At 42.8% G+C, this 21,389-nt stretch overlaps 1 long non-coding RNA gene across 1 annotated transcript; it reads left to right on the top strand.

Annotated features, from left to right (window-relative positions):
• Positions 1-3,108: 3,108 nt before the first annotated feature.
• Positions 3,109-21,040, top strand: LOC127912846 (uncharacterized). The gene is made up of 2 exons (XR_008083683.1): positions 3,109-3,379; positions 19,501-21,040. It is a non-coding gene; the product is annotated as an uncharacterized LOC127912846 (long non-coding RNA).
• Positions 21,041-21,389: the final 349 nt, after the last annotated feature.

Genomic DNA, 21,389 nt, shown 5'->3' with positions numbered 1-21,389 from the left:
GTTACATGAATGAGTAGGTGTGTCCAAACTTTTGACTGGTACTGTATGTTCCCACATCTTCCAAGGAACCAAATGTGCTAGCTGGGTCCAGTTTCAAGGACAATAGTTATTCTAGATGAGATAATGAGTAAAGATGGAATGTACATGTCCCAGTGCAGCCCTACCACTGAAATTTATGGAGGCTATCCTCCACTGAAATGTATAGAAGCTATTCAGCTTTAAGAGGCTATTAACCCCCCCCCCCCACCAGCTAAAACTACTATTATTTTCTGCTGCAATCTGTGCTAAGGACGTTTCCAGGCCCCAGGCCGTACTGGGTTTGGAAGAGGCAACGCTGAGTAGAAGCAACGCCTTCGCAGTGCCCTTACACAGACATCTATTATGCTCTTTAATCCCTGCCAACCAAGAGCACAGACGCACCATGTCTTTGAGCAGACTAGGCTGCTATCCCAAGCCAGCATTTAAAGGGCTTATCGCTCTGTCTGATGGAGAATTTTTTGTTTGTATAAAACAATGTATTGGCTATCGTGTTTTTTCTGTCAGGTATAGGTGTGATACAGGATCATCAGTCACACTGTGAGAAGAACAGTCATAGAGCTTCACTGTAAAACAGGATTGTGGTTCGATGTGATGGGGAGGGACTAACGGTGCCGGGAGGAAATCAAGGGAATTAATTGTTTCACTGTTAGAGGTGATGAGGTCACAGGATGTGTGTGCGCCAGGGTCTGGGAAAATGGAATCAGGCACCTCTACATAGCAGTCGGGGAATACTTTAATTTAGATCTTAAATCATTTGGAAAGAGAAATATATATAAGTCTACTCTAATCGAATAAACAAAGCCTGCGATACATATTGAATACCATGCATAATTAATTAACATTTTAATAATACTTTTTAGCTTTCAGGGGAATCCTTTGCCTTAGGCCACATGCAGAATATAAGTATTAAATAACATATAAAGTGGCAACTCTCTGCTCTCTGTGTGTGTGTGTGTGTGTGTGTGTGTGTGTGTGTGTGTGTGTGTGTGTGTGTGTGTGTGTGTGTGTGTGTGTGTGTGTGTGTGTGTGTGTGTGTGTGTGTGTGTGTGTGTGTGTGTGTGTGTGTTTCTCTGTCAGTAATTCCTACTACCTGGCTATACTATATAAACCTATTGGTGTACCACTTTATTGTCATCATATAAGTATAATGCATGCTTATGTAGTATCCCCACTTGTGCCAGCAACGTGCTGGCTTTTCCTGTGGTGCCGACTGGTTAGACACTTTAGGAGGGCAGTCACGGAGAGCGGTCTCGGAGGGCCGACACTTGTGCTAGCAAGGCAGAAGTTCTGAGTTTGAGCCTCAGTGTAAGTTGAGTCAGGAGGAAGTGGTACTTGCTAAGCAAACAGCATGATGTCCTTTGCACCAGGGGTGGAGGGCTGATTGTCTGCGGGTTTTAGTTTTTTCCTTTCAATTAAGACCTAGACAACCAGGTGAGGGGAGTTCCTTACTAATTATTGACCTTAATTCAACAATCAATTACAAGGGGGGATTGAAAACCTGCAGCCACTCGGCCCTCTGTGGAATGAGTTTGACACGTGCTTTACACAAAATGCATGGGGTAATTTGGGTATATTTGTGTGAGGAACGTATAAGCGCAGTTCGGCTTCAGTAGAGAGACAGAGAGAGCAGGAGTGAGGGCCTGAATAGCAAGTTCCCAGTGTGGCCCGCTGGTAATGAAATCATGGCACATAGCAGATGCAGGTAGTCACGGCTTTAAACAATGTAACGCGCTGGACATGAGTGGAACATGAAACATTTACACCTCAGCGTGGCCGGCCAATCACAGGGCCTGTCACTTAACCCTTAATTACTTATTAGTGCCAGAACACTTGCCAGGGCATTGGCTCTATGAATTATGGACAACATTTTGAAGGTCATTAATAGCAAACGCTGTGCTGCAGTCTGCTGCGGAACGTGTGTGTGTGCGTGTGTGTTGCATACATTCATGTGTGTATAAGCATTCCTGCATATGTGTGCAGTGAGACCACTCATGTGGATTGGGTGCCAAGCGGCTTGTAGATAAAGGGAGCATGTGCAGGCGATGCCTCCGAAAGCCGGTTAAAGCGAGGTGGGAGTAATTCATCAAGAGTTTCGTGGGGCCATCTGGGGAACAGACTGACAAATGACTCCCTCCTTTGTCATAAGAGCACACGTCTCACAAAGCCTGCGATTAATGCCTCCTTTACAACACATTTATTTGTCACCCAGGTATTTATCCCAGGCCTGTCTAGCACTGTATTACCAGCCCTGACAAGACAAAGAGTCATTTTCATCCAGTCCCTCGACGACCGTACTGACAGAGGAGTACAGACCACAAGAGGCCTGTGAAGGACTGGGTCTGAATCTTGACAGGCTCCTTTCCGTCCATCCCTCCTTTACTCCTCCGCCTCCTTATCTCAGAAATAGGGGGAATGTCAAAGATGGAGACGAAAATATTTTGAGATACTTCATTCACATTCATACATTCCTGCATTTTTTGCAGAACCCCAAGAAATCAGGGTCGGTGGGCAGGGAGGGAGGGAGGGATGGGCAGGGAGGGAGAGAGGGATGGCAGAGAGGGAGGAAAAGGGGGCAGGGAGGAAGAGGGCACAACCACCGTGTAAATATAAAAATTCAATATTAGACTTGATAGTGTAGAATGACACCAGCCCTGTAAATGAAACTCTGCCCTTTTCTGTGCTACGAGTGAAAACTCTTATGTCATTTATGAAATCTTCCGCTTGTCTGCCCTGTGTTATGTTTCAGGCAGGCTGTGCTACAGTAGGGATAAGCTAGAGCAGGATCACTCCCTTGAGGCCTGACGGCTTTGTTGTTGCCAATCTATTTAATCTCCTCTATCGCGAGCGGCCGAGCCACTCAAAACATCATTGGGTAAATATGACGGAGTAGCATTAGACAAGGTCAGGGTCAGGGCCACATTATCTCAGCACGGCCATGTGTGTATGTGTGTGTGTTACGCGTGTGTGGTGTTCTCTGTGAACCGCCCATGTCCCTGGCCCCTTCACCTGAAAAAGAAAATATAACAATTTATTTCCAAGAGGGTTCTTCTCTCTCTCTCTCTTGCTGCTGAAGAGGATGTGTTCTACCTTGATCCTTTCACACTCAGGAAAAAAACATGACATGCTACGTATTGGAAAAGTACCTTATTATGTCTTCTTGATGTGCTGTGTTACCAGACGGGGATGGTCTTGAGAAAATATCTCACCCTGTAAATGTCACCGACGTACCTTGGATATCATTACCGTTTTGCCTCCATCTGCAGAATGCGGTGTGCTGGTAGTACTGCTACTTCTGTGTTTTGTCTGAGATGCATAACCGATAGGAGCCTTGGATACACAGGTATGTTGTGTTTTAATATTTACCAGTGTACATTTTTATAGAGGGAAAGGGGGAAACTCCTCTATTGCTTATATTTTCAAAGGAATATCCTTCTAAGTTTCAACATTAAAACAACACGTATTACTACATTGTGTATGGAAATAATAAATTATGAATATTCATCACATCAGTACATTCAGGGGGCAGTTTTACAAGGCCAGTTGATTTCAGCCAACCATATCACTTGGCTGGTAAAAACAATGGGCCCCAGACTGGTACCTGAAGTTTTCCGCAGTCAGATCCTGCATTCCATCCAGCAGTTTAAACACATTTGAATTCATTCAGTTCAATAAAAGTCCTGTGCCATATTTTATTTAGCTGGAATGTCTTGCTCTATGTTATTTTAGGAATCCTGCAGGTGGGAACGTGCTTTGGTTCTGGGCTAGATGAGCGTGTACTCCTTCAGACAAGTGGCGCGCGTGCGTGCGTGCGTGCGTGTGTGTGTGTGTGTTTTGTGTGTATATTCTAGCTTTACTAATCCAGAGCCAGTCCTCTGGCTCTCTCTTCTCCCCTGGCCAGCACATCATTTGCTCCTTGCTGATGATTGATTCTTGTTTGGGGCCATGCCTATGGGCCTTATTAAATCAAAATGTAAACTCACTCTCTTATAACAAATTGCAGGGAAAATGCCAGTAGCCAGTTCCCCTGTTGGGGTTGGACCAGGAATCGTCTGACAAGTTAAAACCCCAATGAGCTCACCAGATTTCTCTCCATTTATGCTGTTCTGTGGGAACATGTTTGATATATCCCTGAATGATACAAAGGTTATAAGTCTGTGAAGATTATCTCTGTCCATCTGTCTAGACACCATACTGTACTAGATAGAGTATAGAACAGAATAAAATAGAACATTCTATTTTATTCTGTTCTATTCTGTTTTATTTTATTCAGGCAGTCATATTGCAAGTAACCTAATTCACATTGCATTCGGAAAATATTGAGATCCCTTCACTTTTTCCATATTTTGTTACGTTACAGCGTTATTCTAAAATATATATTTTTTAAACAAATTAAAAATGTTATATCACATTTGTCACCCGTTTCAGGAAACTAGGCACACTGTATGTCACGGTTCATTACTTCACAAGAGATCCGTTTGAAAGTAAACTTGTTTTTATTTATCAAAATGCATTTTTGTCAGAAAAGCCTTCTCGAACATGTCAACTTTTATGTGCCTTAATAACAAACTTGTATGCCATCTGTAAATACAAATACAATTGTTAAATTACGAGCCAAGTCAGTGTAGCAAACAGAAAAAGACAGCAATCTTCCCGCTAGCCATGATTAGCTGAGATAATGAGTGGGCTGGACATGCTGAGAGACGGCCAAGCTCATGGTGAAGCACATCTTCCGGATCCATTGACTGCCGGTCGACATGGTCTCTGATCACGGTCCCCAGTCCCAGCTCTGGACGGCATTCTGCACCCTCATTGGGTCGTCGGCCAGTCTATCCTCTGGATTTCATCCCCAGTCCAACGTCCAGTAGGAGCGAGCCAATCAGGTCAGCACACTTTCTGTCCAGGTGTTCGTCCGTTGCTGTCGCCATACTAGGACGAGCCCCAGGCCACTCTTCTCAAGAACACCTTCAGATACAGATGACAAGCTCCCCGCTACCGTCTTGGGCAGTGGGTATGGCTGTCCACTCGGGATCTGCCCCTCCGAGTGGAGTCCAGCAAACTTTCCCCACGTTTTATTGGTCCTTTCCCCATCTCTAAAGTCCTTAGCCCCTCTGCTGTTCGTCTACTGTTGCCCCTGTACCCTCCATATACATCCCACTTTGTCCAGAATTAAACGTATGTCTCACAGTCCTTTGTCTCTCTGTTTGTCTGTTGCCAGTTTGTCTTCTCTTGTCAGGTCTTACCAGCGTGCTTTCCCGTCTTCCTTTTTCTCAAGTTCTGGTTCCTAGTTTTCCCTGTCTGACTATTCCCTGTCTGACTATTCTGCCTGCCCTGACCCCCAGTCTGCCTGATGTCCTGTACCTGCCTGACTCTGACCTAATCACAAACCCCTGCCTGTCAATGACCTGCACTTTGCAGGTCAAGCTCACAGCCCGGGAGCTGTCTATGGACCTCAACTCCCTCATAGCCTTGACCATCCGGATCGATGTGCGGGAACGGGAACGTAGGATGGAGAAGGAGTCTGTTCCCTGTTACCCTCGCTCATCCTCAATTTCCACCTCGCCTCCGCGGTATCCGGGGAAATCCCCGAAGACCACATTTCCGAGTGGATCTGATGTCACCCGAGTTCTATCAGAAATCACAAAGGGCTGTTGAATTGTTTCCTTTGGAGCCCATGCAACTGGGCAGGGCTAGATTGCCTCCTGCTGAGCGCTTACGCAGACTTAACACCAAGAGCTGTCTGTATTGTGGGGCTACGAGACATTTCTTATCTACCTGCCCATTAAAATACCAGGCTCATCAAGTAGGTTCGAGTACGCTGGTGAGCCGTACGGGAAGTTTCCTATCTTCCATTTCTCGTACCCCCCTCGATGCTATCCTGTTGTTGGGGTGACCAATCCAAATCTCTCTGGGTGCTCATTAACTTTGGGGCTGACGAGAGATTTATGGCGGCTACCCTGGTGTTGGAACTGGGAATCCCCACACAACCCCTCTCCATTCCCATGGACGTCTGAGTGCTGGATGGGTGATTTATTGGCAGAGTCCCCCACACTACATTTCTCTTGCTGCAGGGTGTATAGTTCATCTGCCTCCCCCGCCAGAGCATGTGAATGTAAATTCCATCACTCCACCATCTTCTTCCTAGGGTACGTCATTGCTGCTGGGAATAATGAGATTGACTCTGACAAGATGAGACCTGTGGTGGATTGGCCTCAACCCACATCCAGAGTGCAGTTGAACCGTTTCCTGGGGTTTGCTCATTTCTACCATCGCTTCATCTGGTGTTACAGCACCCTGGCTTCCCCCCTCTCAGCACTCACCTCTCCCAAGGTTCTGTTCACGTGGTCTCCAGCAGCTGATCAGGCGTTCTCGAACCTCATGCATCGGTTAACCACAGCTCCCATCTTAGTCCATCCGGACCCGTCCTGTCAGTTTGTGGTGGAGGTCGTCACCTCGGACGTCAGAGTTGGGGCCATCCTGTTCCAGCATTCTGCCCAGGACCAAAAGGATGTCAGGACCACCATGTCAGGAGACCACCTTCGCGTTCATCTCCGCCTGCACTGTGTGGAATAAGACACAGTGGCAAGCTCGGCTGGCCTCCTTCAACCTCAATTCCTTGTTCCTCACCGCCCCTGGTCTCATATATCCCTGGACTTCGTCACTGGTCTCCCTCCATCTGATGGCAGCATCACTATCCTTATGGTGGTGGATAGGTTTTCCAAGTTAACTTCAGCCAAGGTGACGGCCCAGATCATGGTGCAGCACTTCTTCTGGATCCATGGATTTCAGGTGGACATGGTCTCCAATCACGGCCCTCCATTCTCATCCCGGTTCTGGAAGGTGTTCTGAACCCTCATTGGGTCATCGTGCCAGCCTGTCTTCCGGTTTTCACCCCCAGTCCAACGGCCAGTCAGAGCGAGCCAATCAGCAATCAGGACCTGGAGATGGTGACTCGTTGCCTCGTCTCCGCCAACCAGGAACCAGCAACTTGTGTGGGTGGAATATGCCCGCAACACCCTTCCCTGTTTGGCCTCTGGTCTCTCGCCTTTCGAGTGTTCCATGGGATATCAGCCCCTGCTCTTGCCTGAGCAAAAGGAATAGGCCAGCACAACCTGGAAGAGAGCCCGGTCCACTATTCTCAAGACCACCTCCAGGTATCTGAGACAGGCGGATCGCCACTAGACCCCTGCTGGCCTTCTAGGCAGAGCTGCAAAGAAAAAGCCATATCTCAGACTGGCCAATAAAAATAAAATATTAATATGGGGAAAAGAACACAGACACTGGACAGAGGAACTCTGCCTAGAAGGCCAGCATCCTGGAGTCGCCTCTTCACTGTTGACGTTGAGACTGGTGTTTTGCGGGTACTATTTAATGAAGCTGCCATTTGAGGACTTGTGAGAAGTCTGTTTCTCAAACTAGACATTCTAATGTACTTGTTCTCTTGCTTAGTTCTGTACAGGGACCACCCACTCCTCTTTCTATTCTGGTTAGGGACAGTTTGCACTGTTCTGTGAAGGGGGTAGTACACAGCGTTGTACGAGATCTTCAGTTTCTTGGCAATTTCTCGCATGGAATAGCCTTATTTTCCAATAACAAGAATAGACCGACGAGTTTCAGAAGAAATGGCTTTGTTTCTGGCCATTTTGAGCTTCTAATCGAACCCACAAATGTTGATGCTCCAGATACTCAACTAGTCTAAAGAAGGCCAGTTATATTGCTTCTTTAATCAGAACAACAGTTTTCTGGTGTGCTAACATAATTGCAAAAGGGTTTTCTAATGATCAATTAGCCTTTTAAAATGATAAACTTGGATTAGCTAACACAACGTGCCATTGGAACACAGGAGTAATGGTTGCTGATAATGGGCCTACGTAGATATTCCATGAAAAATCAGCCATTTCCAGCTACAATAGTAATTTACAGCATTAAAAATGTCTACACTGTATTTCTGATCAATTTAATGTTATTTTAATGGGGGAAAAAATTGCTTTTCTTTCAAAAACAAGGACATTTCTCAGTGACCCCAAACTTTTGAATGGTAGTGTATGTGGTAGTTGTCACGATCGGCGTATGAGTGAGACCAAGGCGTAGCGTGGTATGCGTACATTCTCTTATAATGAACGAAACACTTAACAAAAACAACAAACTACACATGAAGCTATACAACTTAGTGCAGACAGGCAACTAAACATAGTCAAGTTCCCACAACACAAATGAGGAAAATGGCTACCTAAATATGATCCCCAATCAGAGACAACGATAAACAGCTGTCTCTGATTGGGAACCATATCAGGCCAACATAGACATACAAAAAACCTTAGACATACAAAAACTAGAGTACCCACCCTAGTCACACCCTTACCTAACCAAAATATATAGAAAAACATAGATATCTACGGTCAGGGCGTGACAGTAATAGAGTAGTGGCCTGTTGTGATGGTATTTAAAGTATTTAAAATGGTATACAGCTGCCTTAATTTTGCTGGACCCCAGCTAATGGGGATCCAGCATACAAATACAAACCACATTCATGAAAATAGTAATGATACATTCAGCAGCCCTAAAGAATGTTGTGCCCATAGTCTTCTAGCAGGGGCTGAAAAAAATGGATTCACCAGCACTGTGCTAGTTGAATGTTAACAAACTGCTGGCAGATTTTCTCTTCTACACTTGAATTATTAAAAGACAAAAGTGTTCTGGCTCTTTGCACCTCAGTAGCATCAGTTGTATAAATCATTTATGTTTGACTGTGACTTTAAAGCATTGAGTTCTATCAAGGTAAATTACTGGAGCGCTATCCCAAATGACTGTCGCTATTCCTTCTATAATTTCCTTTTTTGGGCAGTATATGTACAGTTGAAGTTGGAAGATTACATACACCTTAGCCAAAGACATTTGAACTCAGTTTTTCACAATTCCTGAAATGTAATCCTAGAAAAAAACCCTGTCTTATGTCAGTTAGGATCACTTTATTTGAGAATGTGAAATGTCAGAATAAAAGCAGAGAATAATTTATTATTTCAGCTTTGATTTCTTTCATCACATTCCCAGTGGGTCAGAAGTTTACATACACTCAATTAGTATTTGGTAGCATTGAAATTAAATTGTTTAACTTTGGTCAAACGTTTCGGGTAGCCTTCCACAAGCTTCCAACAATAAGTTGGGTGAATTTCGGCCCATTCCTCCTGACAGAGTTGGTGTAACTGAGTTAGGTTTGTAGGCCTCCTTGCTCGCACACGCTTTTTCAGTTCTGCCAACACATTTTCTATGGGATTGAGGTCAGGGCTTTGTGATGGCCACTCCAATACTTTGACTTTATTGTCCTTAAGCCATTTTGCCACAACTTTGGAATTATGCTTGGGGTCATTGTCCACTTGGAAGACCCATTTGCGACCATTCTTTAACTTCCTGACTGATGTCTTGAGATGTTGCTTCAATATATCCACATAATTGTCCTCCCTCATGATGCCATCTATTTTGTGAAGTGCATGAGTCTCTCCTGCAGCAAAAGCACCCCCACAACATGATGCTACCACCCTCGTGCTTCACGGTTGGGATGGTGTTCTTTGGCTTGCAAGCATCCCCCTTTTTCCTCCAAACATAACGATGGTCATTATGGCCAAACAGTTCTATTTTTGTGACATCAGACCAGAGGACATTTCTCCAAAAAGTACAATCTTTGTCCCCATGTGCAGTTGCAAACCGTAGTCTGGCTTTTTTATGGCGGTTTTGGAGCAGTGGCTTCATCCTTGCTGAGCGGCCTTTCAGGTTAAGTTGATATAGGACTTGTTTTACTGTGGATATAGATACTTTTGTACCTGTTTCCTCCAGCATCTTCACAAGGTCCTTCGCTGTTGTTCTGGGATTGATTTTCACTTTTCGCACCAAAGTACGTTCCTCTCTAGGAGACAGAATGCGTCTCCTTCCTGAGTGGTATGACGGCTGCGTGGTCCCATGGTGTTTATACTTGCATACTATTGTTTATACAGATGAACGTGGTACCTTCAGGCATTTGGAAAGGATGAACCAGACTTGTGGAGGTCTACATTTTTTTCTGATGTCTTGGCTGATTTCTTTTGATTTTCCCATGATGTCAAGCAAAGAGGCACTGCATTTGAAGGTAGGCTTTGACATACATCTACAGGTACACATCCTATTGACTCAAATGATGTCCATTAGCCTATCAGAAGCTTCTAAAGCCATGACATCATTTTCTGGAATTTTCCAAGTTGTTTCATGGCACAGTCAACTTAGTGTGTGTAAACTTCTGACCCACTGGAATTGTGATACAGTGAATTATAAGTAATCTGTCTGAAAACAATTGTTGGAAGAATTACTTGTGTCATGCACAAAGTAGATGCCAAAACTATAGTTTGTTAACAAGACATTTGTGGAGTGGTTGAAAAACTAGTTTTAATGACTCCAACATAAGTGTATGTACCTTCCGACTTCAACTGTATATGGTACGTTTAATTATACAGTACATATAATATTTAGACATTTCAGACACACACACACACACACACACACACACACACACACACACATACCTTGCTGAGAGTAGCAAGGCTTTCAAAGGGCAGGCCAGCCAAGCCATCTGGACTGCCTATCAGCAGAGGTTAATGCCTCAACATCATCATTACTCGACACATTGGAGTTTAGCAAAGGTTACATGGACTATCCGTAATTATCTGCTGCAACACATGTAGGAAATGTGGCTACAATGAGACAACACTGTGATGGGAAACGTGCATATTACCAGAACCAATATGTCACGTTTAGGGATAATACGACTAATTAGTGAGAGATGGCTTTTGTCAACTCAGAAAAAGATTATGAATTTAGTTAGCTAAACATATATTAGTGCCAAAACAAAAGTTATGAAATTGTTGGCAAACACTTTTGATATCATAATATACCCATAATATAATATATCAATGCATGTAAGAATGAGAGAATGAGAGGATCCTGGATCCTACAATATTTTCTGTTGATTGCAGTGAATTTTCAATCGGTGACTTCACTCGCTCTGAGACCTTGAACTAGTTGTTCAACTCTACCTACATGTACATATTACCTCAATTACCTTGACTAAACAGTGCCCCCGTTATATTGACTCTGTACCGGTACCCCCTGTATATAGCCATATAGCTATTTCATTTCATTTCTTATTTTTTACTTATTTTTCTTAAATCTGCATTGTTGGTTAAGGGCTTGTCAGTACAGTGGCTTGCGTAAGTATTCACCCCCTTGGCATTTCTCCTAGTTTGCTGCCTTACAACCTGGAATTAAAATAGTTTTTTTTGGGGGGGGGGGGGCTTTGTATCATTTGATTTACATAGCATGCCACTACTTTGAAGATATAAAATATTTTTTATTGTGAAACGAATAAGAAATAGAACAAGAAAACTGAAAACTTGAGCGTGCATAACTATTCAGTTACTATTCATTATTTTCAGTTCACTTCACCAATTTGGACTATCTTGTGTATGTACTTTCCCTGAAATGCAAATAATAGGTTGTAATGCAACAAAATAGGGAAAACGGCAAGGGGGGTGAAGACTTTGGCAAGGCACTGTAAACATTTCACTGTAAACATTTCACTGTAAACATTTCACTGTAAGCATTTCACTGTAAACATTTCACTGTAAACATTTCACTGTAAACATTTCACTGTAAACATTTCACTGTAAGCATTTCACTGTAAACATTTCACTGCAAGGGCCGTGGCTTTTGTGGAGTGATAGGTAACAACGCTTCATGGGAGGCAGTTGTTGATATGTTCAGAAGGACAATGGTTCGAGCCCAGGTTGGGGCAAGGAGAGGGACGGAAGCAACACTGTTGCATTGACTCTCATTGTCAACGCAGAGTGTGTATTGTTGGGTTGAGATGGTGGATCTCATTGAATAATCACACATACAGCACACTCTGGGTCTCATCACAAGACTTGCCATGTCTATTTCATTTTCCCATACACCCATGATTTGAAATGTGCAAATAGAAGTTTCTATCACGTTGTGGTGTCGTCAACGTGGAGAGCGGGGCTGTTCTTTTTAGAGGTGCTTCATATTCACACTTGCCGGCAGGCAGGGATAAACATGTGGCCTCGTTAGAACATAAGCAGCCATGGTTGTTCTACAGGTACAGCTAAACCACTTAGCACCATTGTTAAATATATAAACACAAGACAGTCAGGCTCTTGTTTTTGTATTTTTTTTTATCTCAAAGTGTCAGGATTCTTGTCCGTGTGTGTCAAAGTGTAAAATGTAATGTTGGGTAAGCTGTTATATTGACTTTTGTTCTGGCTTTACACCTCTCAGAGAGAAAACATGAGTTCCAACACTGAGTTTTGACAGGTTCCCAAATTCCAATGCATCTTCAATAAATTAGTTGAATGAGTTCATAAGTGAGTTGGGGTCTTTGTCCCTGTCAATTTGCTGAATATCTAAGAATCTTTCTTTTTTTTTTGCTATAATGAGTAATTCCTGTTTTAAAAAAAAATCATTGGTGATATTGATTGTTCATACTGTACGTCAACAAAGCCTCAGTGGAAAATCACTAACAAAGCACACCTTTAAAACCTCAATCTGAAGTGTTCATCACACTTTACTTTACATTTGTTCATGTCTCCTTCCACACTAATACTTGTCCCATAAGTCCTGTTATGGCAGGTTGCCTGTCTGTGTGTAGGAGCTACTATTAGAGCACAGAGCAGGTGAGGCTGGTGGGAGGAGCAGTAGGAGGACAGGCTCATTGTAATGGCTGGAATGGAATCAATGGAACGGAGTCAAACACATGATTTCCATATGCTTGATGTGTTTGATATCGTTCCATTGATTCCATTCCATTCCAGTCAGTCGTCCTGATGAGCATGCTCTAGTTTGTGCTGGCTATCTGGCAATAACAGCAGCATGGAGTAGTTCAACTTTTTTAAATTAAGTGATGTTTATTTAGATGGGAGAAGGAGAAATAACTTGCAGTATTGGTCACCATCTGGATGTCACCATCTATTCTATTACAGACACCTTAATGCATATTTCTGTATTATATTATGTGAGCTAAACATAAAAAATAACAAATATGTAAAACTATTTTCCTTAAAGTATAATTTTTTGAAAGTAGTATTGTTACTGTTCCCACTACAACAACAACAAATACTTAAATACATGTTATTTTGTCCCTGAAACATTGAATTTAAATACTTCCTATGGTATTCTTGCTTATTCTGGAGAGTGCCAATATGGCCGACAGGTGGCTTCAAAGCCTCTCATTGGCCATCACATAGCATCAGCAATCCAGGATTTATATACATCATTGGTTGCTTCCCACTGGGCAGCAGTTGCTTCACCGAGTAGTACTTGTTTTTTTTGGAACACTTACACCGATGAAAACTGAATGATTCTGAACACTCTCCCAAGTCCTAGCTGGGAAGGGCTCATCAGGACAATTGACTGAACTGAATGAACCGAATCCGTTCCTCCCCACTCAACTCTGGCTGTGTAGCATACGTCATCAATTTTGTGCACCAGGCGTTTCTGTATAGCCTCTCCTGTAATACCAGCAATCTGCCTGGTCGCTCTTCTCTCTACTGTCGTACAGTACTGTAATAAGGGATGGGAGCATTGATATAATGTTGATTTAAACTAAACATCTTGTGTGTTTATCTTTCGTTAGATACACAGAGACACAGAACTCTAGGCAGATGTAAGTGACTTATGTCTTCTTGGTACCATACTGGGAAAGGACCAGGAACCAAGCCAACAGCATACACCCACATACAAACACACATTCATAGATACATACATACGCACATGCACACACACGCATGCACGCATGCATGCATGCATACATACATACATACATACGAACACGGATGAGCAGACACACACACACAGGCGCACTGGTACACACATACACAGGCACACACACATGGGCACACACACACACACACACACACACACACACACACACACACACACACACACACACACACACACACACATACAAGTAAAAAAAAAAATGTAGCATCTGCCAATAACAATATAGAGGTGCTATGGAGAATCACTCACAGGGATAATGTTAGCATGGTTCCATAGACACACACAGCAACTCAGTAATGTAGAACACAACACCCTAAGCCCCCAGGTTAAATCCTTAAATATCTCCCTCATGATTCAAATCTTTGGTTGGAGTTTTTCTATTTTTTCCTCCCAACAGAAATCAACAGACGCTGAATGGGAAACCTACATGTTGTTTTGTTGTTTGTTTCATGGTTTCTATAATCCTCTCCTACAATAAAATAATTGCTGTGTATGTACGACAAAAGGAAGTCCATTGAGAAATCTTCCCAGTATCTGGCTGTCAGCCAGAGAGCAGTGTGGGATGGTGACAGGGCCCTAAGGTTGCCTTCCTCTCTCTTTCTTGGTGTGGAGATAGTATTTCGATCAGTGGGGAGACAATATTCCAGTCAGTGGGGAGAGAGGTACCCCATGCTATGAAAAACAAGGGTTAACCCAGTGTTGATTTCCATCTTACTGGGGTGTGGAAAATTCAATAAGCACAGGATACTACCTCAACCCTTGGTGTGCCCATGTCACTTTCTTTGAAGTTTTGTTTTTCACACGATATAAGTGCCCCCGCCCCCTCTTGCTGCTGCAACTCTCTGATATTATCTATTCATAGTCACTTTAATAAATCTACCTACATGTACATATTACCTTAATTACCCCGACTAACCGGTGCACATTGACTCTGTACCTGTACCTCCTGTATAAAGCCTCCACATTGACTCTGTACCTGTACCTCCTGTATAAAGCCTCCACATTGACTCTGTACCTGTACCTCCTGTATAAAGCCTCCACATTGACTCTGTACCTGTACCTCCTGTATAAAGCCTCCACATTGACTCTGTACGTGCACCTCCTGTATAAAGCCTCCACATTGACTCTGTACCTGTACCTCCTGTATAAAGCCTCCACATTGACTCTGTACCTGTACCTCCTGTATAAAGCCTCCACATTGACTCTGTACCTGTACCTCCGGTATAAAGCCTCCACATTGACTCTGTACCTGTACCTCCGGTATAAAGCCTCCACATTGACTCTGTACCTGTACCTCCTGTATAAAGCCTCCACATTGACTCTGTACCTGTGCCTCCTGTATAAAGCCTCCACATTGACTCTGTACCTGTGCCTCCGGTATAAAGCCTCCACATTGACTCTGTACCTGTACCTCCGGTATAACGCCTCTCTATTTCTATCTTGCTGCTGCTCTGTCATTATTTGTTACTTTAATTTGTTACTTTTTTTTTAGGTATTTTCTTAAAACTGCATTGTTGGTTAAGGGCTTGTAAGTCAGCATTTCACTGTAAGTTCTACACCTGCTGTATTCAGCGCATGTGACAAATAACATTTGATTTGATTTTTAATAAAGACTTTCAAAAAAGAACATGACATGAGTTTCGTCTCCCATAGTCATGCTGTGATAACTCTGTGGTATTGGTGTGCTTATGTTAAACTACACACACAGAGACATATTATATTTCTCCATAAACTAGTTTGATTATATATTCAATTTAATAGTACACTGTTATTGTTCTCTTTTGCTTCCCTGCATGTAAAATACCATTCATTTCCATTTTGCCTCCACTGCAAAGTCTTGGTTTATTAAGGAATTTATGAAACTCACAGATGGGGGACTAAAATGGCAACACTGCTGGAATTACTAATAAATGTGGCAAGTCATCTGTGATACCCAACTACTTTACTGGGAGTCCGTGATGAGATACACACCAGTGGATGTATAGAGAGAAAGGGGAAAAAGAGAGGGAGAGAGAGAGGCACTTCCTAACCTGCCAAATGTATGACCATATTTGAGACACATTCAGTATTTCTCTCAGATTACACAGACCCATAAATACTTTTAAAACAAATCCAATTTTGATAAACTCTCATATCTATTTGGTGAAATACCACAGCAAGTTTTGTGACCTGTTGCCACAAGGTCAACCAGTGAAGAAGAAATACAGCCTATATTTATCTGTTTATTTATTTGACCTTTTGTACTTTAACTATTTGCACATTGTTACAACACTGTACATAGCCATCAGAGTTTAATGTTCACTGTTCCTTTCTGAAGGTTTTTCACTTTTCTTTATCTATTTCACTTGTATTGGCAATGTAAACATACGTTTCCCATGCCAATAAAGCCCTTTGAATTGAGAGAGAGAAAGAGGAAGAGAGAGATGGACAGAGGGAGAGAGTAAACACATTTCCCATGCCAAAAAGCCACTTTGAATTGAATTGAGAGGCAGAGAGAGAGAGAGAGAGAGAGAGAGAGAGAGACAGAGAGACAGAGAGACAGAGAGACAGAGAGACAGAGAGACAGAGAGACAGAGAGACAGACAGACAGACAGACAGAGAGACAGAGAGACAGAGAGACAGAGAGACAGAGAGACAGAGAGACAGAGAGACAGAGAGACAGAGAGCAGAGACAGAGACAGAGACAGAGACAGAGACAGAGACAGAGACAGAGACAGAGACAGAGACAGAGAGAGAGAGAGAGAGAGAGAGAGACAGAGAGAGAGACAGAGTGCTTTCATTAATTCCATTTGTTTCTGTAAGGGAGGATTATAGTGTGACCTTTGCAGGATCCATCATTTTTACTCATTATGCAGGAGGTTGACTAGATCCAAGCTGACACCAGTCTCCTGCGGGGGCAATTAGGGCCTAAATGAATCCTCAACAAGTTTGTAAACTTGCTCTCTGTGGCTCGGTGACAAAAGAAAAGAACATAAAAGACCAGACAAAAAATGTGATGCCCTAATTTGACTTTAGGGCATTTTTCTAGAAATCATTAAAGCTAGAGAACAATTAGCCTTAATGGGTTGAGCGAACAATTAAAGCAAAAATGATCTTGTTTGGTTGAAAGAGGCAAGATTTATTTAGAGTTTGGCCTTGCTTGGTTCTAGGCAACATTGTTTTCATGCTAACGCGGCGTGATCTTAGTCATAACTCACAACAGATCACAGATAAGACATTTAAATTCATTTTAAATGAGTTTCACATTAGTTTTATTTGGGGGTGAGGAGCCCACCCTATGTCAGTTCCTCAAATAATCTCTCTGTGGAGCTTTCTGGGTTTGTATTTGTTTTTCTGTATTTTGATTGACAGCTGTCTAGACCAGTGTTGACAAAACATCATCAGTGATGCCAGTCACATAAGCAGGGGGAGGAGCAGGGTAAATATGGCCTTTTCAACCCTCCAATAACTGCCATGCCTCTTTAAATACTGCTCTCTCCTCACTTAATTATTTCAAGCACAACATCTAATTAGGCCGGCAGAGTTTTTATACTACAGACTCTTCGCAGCTCCGCAACACACAAATCTTCCACTAGCACTGTTGAATGTTAATCAAAGTTACAATGCGGTTGTTTTGATATAATTAGCAAGCTGGAGGTTACACGCTCACTGTGTATAATGGACGCACTCTGAGACGCATAACCTTGATAATCTCAAAGATAACCTTCCATGAATTCTATGCATTTGCCCAATGCACTCTCTCTCTCACACACACACACACACACACACACACACACACACACACACACACACACACACACACACACACACACACACACACACACACACACACACACACACACACACACACACACACACACACCTAACCCACTGAAGCAAGGAGAAGAGCAGATTTGACAAGCTCTCTCGTCTCAAGAGCCATGTTGTCATGAACATACGTGCTCCTGTTAGAGCAGACATAACAGCTTGTGTCAACAGGGATATCTATCATGACAGGCAATAGTGAGCATCATGACATCCTGGATAGGGAAACACTGCCACATGTGAGATGACTGTACGGAAGGCATATAATAAGGGCACGGGCATGACACACACATACACACGTCACACACGTAATTCTAAGCTGCCATGACAAGACGACGGCGCTACATGGCAACACGTTGTAGGAAACATCTGCTATGAGGCTGATGTTTTATGTCAACTGTTCAACTTTTTTCTTTTCCTTCTCCACATGCACAAAAAGTGTTACAGAGTTGAGAGGTCGTGCCACTGTAAACTGACAATCTATGGATGATATATGGAGTTACATGTGCAGTATATCTGAGGAGTATGCCGCTACTGTGAATACAATAACAGAGTGAGGTAGATGATTTCATTTATCATATCCCTATAGGTGTGCCTTAAAAAATCGAACAAAGACAACTTTTAATGCACGATCTCCCTGTGAGACAAAGCCTTTCTGTCAGGGCACTTGTCTTTAAGCCCTATCCCTGTACACAGTAAGAGCTTTATCCAATGCCCTCATTCCCTGCAGTGTCACAAGACTTCAAACTACTGCAGCTAGACAGATGTCTATACAGGCAGGGGCGGACTGGCCATCTGCATTTTGGGCAAATGTCAGATGGGAAGGTCCATTTTAAGCCCAGTGGGCCTGTTTCACTTGGGTATTTTGTGTCAAATGTGACCGACCACCTGGATTCGGTCCTATGTAACAACATTTGAAATTGTGTTTTTTACATTGGATAAAAGTAGAGACTCAGAGCTACAAAATGGTATATAATTTGTTGAAAAACAAATGGTAGTCCCACTAAGCGCAAATTAGATGGGATGGCGTATCGCTGCAGAATGCTGTGGTAGCCATGCTGGTTACGTGTGCCTTGAATTCGAAATCATTCACCGACAGTGTCACCATCAAAGCACCCCCACACCATCACACCCACTCCTCCATACTCTGCGTCTCACAAAGACACGGCGGTTGGAACCAAAAATCTCCAATTTGAACTCCACCGGTCTAATGTCCATTGCTTGTGTTTCTTGGCCCAAGCAAGTATCTTCTTGTTATTGGTGTCCTTTAGTAGTGTCTCTTTGCAGAAATTTGACCATGAAGGTCTGATTCATGCAGTCTCCTCTGAACAGTTGATGTTGAGATGTGTCTGTTACTTGAACTCTGTGAAGCATTTATTTGGGCTGAAATTTCTGAGGCTGGTAACTGTAATGAACTTGTCCTCTGCAGCAGAGGTAACACTGGGTCTTCCTTTCCTGTGGTGGTCCTCACCAGAGCCAGTTTCATCATGGCGCATGATTTAAGCATTTCTACACCTGTTGTATTCGGCACACGTGACAAATAAACTTTGATTTGATTTGATGGTTTTTGTGACTTTCAAAGTTCTTGACATTTTCTGGATTGACTGACCTTCAAGTCTTAAAGTAACGATGGACTGTCATTTATCTTTGCTTATTCGAGCTGTACTTCCTTAGTCGAGCTGTGTCGGTGGGCTAGGGTCAGTCTATTATATCTGGAGTATTTCTCCTGTCTTATCCGGTGTCCTGTGTGAATTTAAGTGTGCTCTCTCTAATTCTCTCTCTCGCTCTATTTTTCTCCCTTTCTTTCTCTTTCTTTCTCTCTGAGGACCTGAACTCTAGGACCATGCCCCAGTCCACCTGGCCGTGCTGCTGCTCCAGTTTCAACTGTTCTGCCTGCTGCTATGAAACCCTGACCTGTTCACCGGACGTGCTACCTGTCCCAGACCTGCTGTTTTCAACTCTCTAGAGACAGCAGGAGCGGTAGAGATACTCTGAATGATCGGCTATGAAAAGCCAACTGACATTTACTCCTGAGGTGCTGACCTTTTGCACCCTCGTCAACCACTGTGAATATTATTATTTGACCCTGCTGGTCAACTATGAACATTTGAACATCGTGGCCATGTTCTATTATAATCTCCACCCAGCACAGCCAGAAGAGGACTGGCCACCCCTCATAGCCTGGTTCTTCTCTAGGTTTTGTCCTAGGTTCTGGCCTTTCTAGGGAGTTTTATCCTAGCCACCGTGTTTCTACACCTGCATTGCTTTCTGTTTGGGGTTTTAAGCTGGGTTTCTGTACAGCACTTTGTGACGTCAGATGATGTAAGAAGGGCTTTATAAATAAATGTGATTGATTCTTGCCATAATATGGATTTGGTATTTTACCAAATAGTACTATCGTCTGTATACAACCCCTAACTTGTCACAACACAATGGATTGGCTCAAACGCAATAAGAAGAAAATAAATTCCACAAATTAACTTTTAACAAGACACACCTGTTACCATGTGACTACCTGGTAGTAGTTGAGAGAATGCCAAGCTGGTTGAGAGAATGCCAAGAGTGTGCAAAGCTGTCATCAAGGCAAAGGGTGGCTTCATTGAAGAATCTAAAATCTATTTTGATTTCTTTAACACTTTCTTGGTTACTACATGATTCCATATGTGTTATTTCAATGTTGTGATGTCTTCACTATTACTCTACAATGTAGAAAATAGTAAAAAAAAACTTGAATGAGTGTCACGGTCGTCCTCCTCTTCATCTGAAGTGGAGAGGCGAGAAGGATCGGAGGACCAAAATGCAGCGTGGTATGTGTCCATGATGAGTATTTAATAAAATAAAGCACTGAACACTGAATACAAACTATACAAAAACAATAAATAACGACCGTGAAGCTATAAATGAGACCTGTGCTGACACAAGCAACTAACATAGACAATCACCCACAAACAAACAGTGAAACCCAGGCTACCTAAGTATGATTCTCAATCAGAGACAACTAATGACACCTGCCTCTGATTGAGAACCATACTAGGCCGAAACATAGAAATCCCAAAATCATAGAAATGTCACGAATACTACCGAACGCTCGGCGGTCGTCGTCGCCGGTCTACTAGCTATCGCCGATCCGTTGTTCTGTGTTCCTTTAGTTCTGTCTAATTGGTAGCACCTGTTTCTTGTTTGGTTGTTAGGGTAGGGTTTTATATAGTCTGTTCAGCCCGCTTCTGTTTCGTGCGGGCTTGTTCGTCTGTTTTGTTGTTTGAGTGTATTTTTGTTTGCATTTGGGTTTCACGCTGTCCGTTTATATTTCTGTTCATTTGTGTTTCCACTTTTGTTCATGTTATGTTTCCGGGACATTAAAGCGTGTTTTTTTCCCACATCTTTTGCTCTCTGCGCCTGACTCCACACCTCATCACTCATTTACCGTAACAAGAAAAACTAACATAGACTGCCCACCCCAACTCACGCCCTGACCATACTAAATAATGACAAAAACAGAAATAAAGGTCAGAACGTGACAATGAGTAGGTGGGTACAAACATTTGACTGGTACTACTAGCTAGCCAAACAATGAACCATAATACCAACTCATAACATTACTACCATGCATGAATTGGCAGGTAACTCAATTTAACCAACTTGGTTCAATGCTTGTTAGCAAGCTAACATTACGCTATAACTAGCAATGCAAATCGCTTTCTGAGATACAAATAATATTACAACACAGA

Source organism: Oncorhynchus keta, chromosome 28, assembly GCF_023373465.1.
Source record: "Oncorhynchus keta strain PuntledgeMale-10-30-2019 chromosome 28, Oket_V2, whole genome shotgun sequence".
Taxonomy (NCBI): domain Eukaryota; kingdom Metazoa; phylum Chordata; class Actinopteri; order Salmoniformes; family Salmonidae; genus Oncorhynchus; species Oncorhynchus keta.
The sequence above is the reverse complement of the archived record's forward strand: the minus strand, read 5'-3'. Positions and strand labels throughout refer to the sequence as shown.